The 6,358-nt window shown below is 38.5% G+C and overlaps 1 pseudogene; it reads right to left on the bottom strand.

Annotated features, from left to right (window-relative positions):
• Positions 1 to 850: 850 nt before the first annotated feature.
• On the bottom strand, positions 851 to 4,619 carry LOC149195864 (uncharacterized; annotated as a pseudogene).
• Between the last annotated feature and the right edge of the window lie 1,739 nt (positions 4,620 to 6,358).

Genomic DNA, 6,358 nt, shown 5'->3' with positions numbered 1-6,358 from the left:
CCTTTTCGCAAAGAAAAAGAAAGTGTACTGCATGGGTAGTTGACCAATAGAGGTCAACAAGACCCAACAACAATAGCAGTCTAGATCAGAAACCACTAGAACAATAGTAAATACATATTTTTATGTTTTTCTATAGTATCTCTTCTTAGAATCAAAACTGAAACTGAATAGTTAATTAAGAAGAAACTCTAAGGCCAATACTTTGACAGAATGCTTATGTGCATCCAGAAATCCTAACTATAAACATAAATTAAAGGTGACATACCAAATGTGAAAATTTCTCAAGTTAAAAGCTTCATACTTTTGGCACACTTTACTGAGTATTTTATTATAAACATTCATTCACATATCCATGCATTCGCTCGTGCATTACCAAACACAAATTTTCCTTGACCTATGAGTACATTACTGACTTATCCAACTGCTGTCCATCATGACAGCAAACACATGCACAGATTTCTAACATTTTTACCAAATCTTATGTGCTGGCAGCTTCCTGCCTTAACCATACCCCTCTTGGGTATTCATGCGATACAAACATATTAGAAAGGTACAAACTCAGTCTGGAGGAATTCTTACCCAATTCCTTCAATTTATCCATTGTTGTAGCATGACTGATTTTTCCTACATGCATGCTTGCTATCACCATTTATAGTCGGCTGATGATTTATCAAGGGGTCCACTTGGCTCCTTCTTTATTCTTCCTTGACAAGTATTCTCTTGTCATTTTCCTCAAGGTTCTTTTGATATCTGAAGGCACTTCCTTTGCCTCAATTCCCACATCTAATAAGTGGTCTTTAATAAAATTTCTGAGAACAATTTGCATCATTTCTTTATACACAACTTCATCACACGTTAGCTGTTAGTCAACCAATTTAACAGAACGCGTGCTACAACATTTCTAGTTTAGCAGCCAATTTGTTCTATTTACATGCACTCATTCATTCATTTTCAACATTTTTACTGGTGTTTTCTTGCATCAAAAATTAATTGAGAATTCTCAAGCTCAGGCTATTTCACGATACAGTTTATTAGCCTAGTCAAGTCCACCTTAATTGATTCTTAAATATTCAAATCTTCCCTCTTGATGCTACTCTGCATCCACTCAGCAAAGGCACTTCACAGTTCATCCAGAACTCAGCATATTAAGCATATGCAATAGTTTTTATTAAAATACCTTTTAGTTCTTAACAGGTTGACTAACCTACCAACAATAGCAGTCTATTTGAGAAACCATAACAATCATTCATATCATATAATTGAAAATTCTAATGAACCCTTGACAAACTGATTATGCTCACACAGAGCCCCTAAGTCCTAATTATAACAACATACATGAGCCAGTAACTTGGCTCAGATTCAAGCCACAGGTTTTAAAAACATAATTGAAACAAATCAGTCACCAAAACTATATGTAGAGATGCATCTCATGCATTTTCCTTACTTGAAGGAAAGGCTAATTTTGATGTAATGATGGCTAGAAGTTCTCGAGCAAGACATCGAACAAGAGGCATTCAGCATCCTGCTGCCTTAAGACAATTTCCACTACTCCTCCCATTAACCGCTGTAGAACCTTGCACTCAACCTCTGAAGAAATAAGGGCAGGGTGCAGTTCCTTAGAAGCAGCCAAGTAGTGCTTCAGCCTTTCATCCCTTTCTTCAGAAGAGAGGGTCGCCATAACATCAACCCCTATACAACCTGGTTTCTTCTATAAAGTTCTATGTGACTCCCTATCAGATCCACCATATCCCTGGTGAGTAAGTCAATGAGATTAATATGTTTCAGCCGCTGAGACACTTCCCCAAGTACCTCATTGATTAATAAACAAACCTGGTCAAGAAGTTCTTGATCTGGAGTAATTGACGAATACCACAAATCGGTAATAAACTCTTATACAATATTCCTCGTAAACTCCTCCACTGCTGTTGTAGTGACTGGAGAATCAATCTTCCTCTTCCATTTCTTTGAGATCGGTGGAGGCAAAAGAAGCCGATCAATATGAGATTCCGGTCTATGGTGAAAATGCAAAAGATGAGACTCCTGACGGACAGGAACCCTCCTCCGAATCTCTACTTCCAAGGAAAATATCTGAGCACTGAAATTATAAGAATCGATAGCGGAATGTTGAACAAAACTGAATTGCTTGTCAGTGATAGAAATTTGGCAAATACAATGATGAATATGGCATACAATACTGCGCGGTTCTTGGCTTCCTCGACAAGATCCCGCAGTTTGTCCATGCTTTTCTTCTCCGCGAGAAGCGTCCGGAATCTTTGCATAGATAGAAAATTGCAGTGAGAACGCAGACAGCCGTTCAGAATTTTCAAATAAATGGGGGCTTTAGCTTTTTGTCGGCCATAATCTTAAAAATTGACCACAACTATAATTTTCCGTTTCCGCGATTTTTATTGTTTTCTCCAGAAACCCCACTGCTGGCACTAGAAGACTCTAACTTCGAATCCTCACAACGATTTTGCACCGTGCTGTATCTGGGACGACGACGTCCATAAAATGGGCTTCAACATAGTCACTTTAAAACACCGATTCCCCTGACACCCGTCTCTTGATGGACGCTCCCACCGCCATACCGCATGTCCCTTTATCTTACGGTAGTGGCACACGGCAAAGATTCAGATCCTTAATTTTTTTTTTTTTTTAACACTAATCGCCATCTACGAATAAATTTCAACGCGTCAGGTGTTTTAAATCGATGAGTGAGCACCGAGTGTTTTATGCATGCAGGGTCGTTACAGGTGTTAGTGAATTTATAAGCGCATATCGTTAGTGAGGTATAGTTACATATATACACGATTACCGTGAACATGCTTTCAACTCAGTTGCTCGATTTCGGGTTCCAAGAATGAATGACGATAATAATACCTGCTTGATGTTCGGGAGTGATGAAATTCGTAGCTAACCAGTGCAAGTGCTCGCCGCCCGGAGCGTTAGGATCCGTCATAATCAGTGTTATCAATTTGCGGTGGGGCTTCGTCCACAAGTCGTTTAACCCGGAACGGTCTGAATCAACAGAGTAATCAAAATGATCTGGAAGGCGTTCCACATCACCAAGCGATAATTCCTCGCCCAATCTGATTCGCTTATTGCCGTAGAATACAGTAAGCTTTATATGAGGACTGAAATCGTCCACAACGCGTCCGATAATTCCTGCTTCCACCAGCTTCTTCTTTCTCTCCGAGCTCTTCTTTTGAATTACAAATCTGAGACCATTTCTGTGATAAAACTTGGCGCTGTCTAAGCCTTCAACTATCTAAGTTCTAAGTCATATCTGAAGTAAGGCCCTTCTGTGCAAGCTGGAGTTTCGGCCTCTTATTTCTTGATGATTAAGCCTTACAACCCGGCATCTATCTGCATCCATTCTTGAGGTTGCCTGTGGAAAATTGGTCCTGCAAATCTACATGTTCTAGAGGTATGCTATCTGATATTAATACTGAATTTGAAGGACTGATAAAGGTCATGAATATAATGATGAATTTATTGGGCACCTTGAAAGCAATATTAAGACTGTGACTGTGTGAACAATCGTCCTTCTTTTGGAATGTCTGTGCAAAGTTGAAGTTGACAGTGGATTAATAATTACAGTCCATTTGTGATAAACCATTTCTGAGACAGAGATCTTCAATAGGTTGATCTCACCGATATATGTCAAGAATCAACAAGGGTCTCTATGTTAGAGAAGTCAGAAGCAACGTTGATGTAGTATAAGACCAGCAGCAAGCAGATACAGACAGTGGCATCAAACAACAGTAAATAAAGGCAGAAGCAGTCCTGAACCTCACTGTTGGGCTTTGATCATTGTTGTAGCTGTAAATTGTTTCCAAAGAGTGGAGACTGCATAGTAAATACTGAGATGTGATGGTCAATGTTTCATCATCAGTCTGCCTGCCTTTTTCTTACAAAATCAAATGAATATATTTATAAGAGTCATGATGGGGATACTGGTAGTATATCAGGAAGGTTACAGTAACATTTTATCTTATCTACCATGCATTCCAGAAACTTTGTATATTTAGAAGCATTCATGCCTATATCTCAGTTGACTGTATCCCTTGTGATGAGCAGGGGTAGGCAGATTCACTGCCTAGAGATCAAAATAAGTAAAATTGAAATGAAAATAATAGAATGCAGTTTAAGAGATGCTCCTATAGCATATAGCAGAGACTTGAATCTAATATTACTGTCTTCAATCAATGGAAGGAACCTGCATAAAATAAGTAATAAATGCATTTCTGTTCTAATTATTGCATTGTTTAATAGTTTCTGGATTACTCTGTAATTAATAGCTTACAGTTCTGGTTACCTAACGTTTGCAGAGTGCTAACAGACAGTTTCAGTCAGATTTATTATTGAATGCATGATTTAGATGGTTTTACCACCACCTCATTCTGATAAATTTAAATCTTTTAGCAAGCTTAACAGGTCCGAAAGTTGAACCTGGCTCCGATACCATATGTAATGACTGTCCTACGTTAAAGAAGTTAAAGAGTCCTTACCGAAACTGTAAAGATTACTGAAACTGTGAACTGTATTAATTGATTTGATGGAGTACTTACTTGACCTGCTACGGCTGTTGTGGTGATCTGCTGCAGAACTTCTCTCGTTAACGAATGACCAAACTACCCAGCCTAACCGAGTATACCTGGATACTCAATCCAGTATGCCTCTCAACCGGAGCATACCGTTCCCCCGTGCCCAGAGACTTCAAAACAAGTAAGGCTCAAGCTCAATAGTTCCGAATTATAAGCAGTATGGATAATTTCCTCTCCTTCAAAACTCTCCTTCGTCCTTCAACAGCCCCCGGTTCAGTTTTCCCACTCACAGTCAATACCATCTTCCTCCCCCAGACATAGAACACCCCCCCTCCTTTATAGCAGAGGTTCCTCCCTCTCTGGCCTCCGTTCACCGCCTTTATGAAGGATAAGATTATGTAAGGCGGTCACCGCTTGTTCAGATATTTGTCTTTAATAGAATCAGATCTTCATATATCGAATGGTGTCACAATCACTTTCATTATGACAGATGGTACTTTATTTTAAATAATATAAAAACATGATGATTTTGAATATTACATATTACTTTATGTCTTATAAAATATCAAGTTTAATCGTAAGGTTTATGGGTTTAGTTTTATTAGTACACAAGTTGGGTTATATATGTAGACATATGAATAAGCTCAACTATATTTCTTACTGAGTGTATATTTCTTCTATTTACGAGAATTAGGTATTTAATTTACCCCGTGATAATTAATTCATTTATCTTATATTTAGACATTCTCCATGAATAGTCGATATATAGTCGATGTATATATATATATTAGTGCATTGTATATGATGCATGCATATGTAGCTATCACATGCATGCCTCACATGCATGCTAATATTGCTATGTTGTTCGGGATTTGAGATGGGTTGTTACAGCAGTGTAAAGTGGCATCGTGTAGAGCCCATAGTAGAGAAGATTCTTCACTAGATAGTGTAGGTGCTAGTAGCAGTAAGGAGTTCAGCAATAGACGTGACAAACAAAGTTGATTCAATATTTCAGATGCTTCTCAGTTGTAGTCGTTGCAGTGGTAAGAACAATAGATGAGAGGGAGTTGCAGATGCAGAGTTGCCAACAGTACAATTGTGTCAGCAGTAGCACAGATGCAGCATCAGAGTTATGCAGTAGTTTGTGGGAAGTAACAACCAAACATCAACAATGTGACAGGAGGTGATAGAAAGACAAGATGTTGTGGCAAGATGTGCAGCACTAGAGAGAACACAGTCCTCGCTAAGAGGGAGTGTTAATTTATGTAGCATCAGATGTGTTCTAGCCGCGAAATTTGGTGGAGAGGCTAGAATACATGAGATCTTGAAAACCTAGAAATCGCTTTTGGAAATTCCACCTAGAGATGCCTTAATTAGATTACTAGCCGATTTTTAAATATTTCCTAAGTCTAAACTTAGGGAATATGGTTAATTAATCAAAATTAATTAATTCAAGGTGAGAATAGTCTAGAAAATCGCACGGATTGATCCAGAAATGATTTGAGCCATTGATTAAGATTTAATCTTGGTCATTGGAGTCTCAATAGGAAGATATAAGAAGTGATCGATGTGGTAATGGAGAAGACACTAGAGACACTTGGAGAATTCGATTTTCCATAGTAGTAGCAGTCAGTTGTCGAAGAATTTGAGCTTTAGTGAGGAAGTAGAGATAGTGAGAGGCAGAAATAGTGAGACTTGAGGAAGATTTCCAGATCTAGTGAGTGCATTTGGAAAGAGGTAGAAGAGCGACAGAAAGGCTGACGCAAGGACTGTGTGGTAGCTTCTATCGGTAGTTCGATTTGTAGATTTGG

This window comes from Pinus tabuliformis, chromosome 2_2, assembly GCF_031772625.1.
Source record: "Pinus tabuliformis cultivar Carrire ecotype Pingquan chromosome 2_2, CPIR1, whole genome shotgun sequence".
NCBI lineage: Eukaryota > Viridiplantae > Streptophyta > Pinopsida > Pinales > Pinaceae > Pinus > Pinus tabuliformis.
The sequence above is the reverse complement of the archived record's forward strand: the minus strand, read 5'-3'. Positions and strand labels throughout refer to the sequence as shown.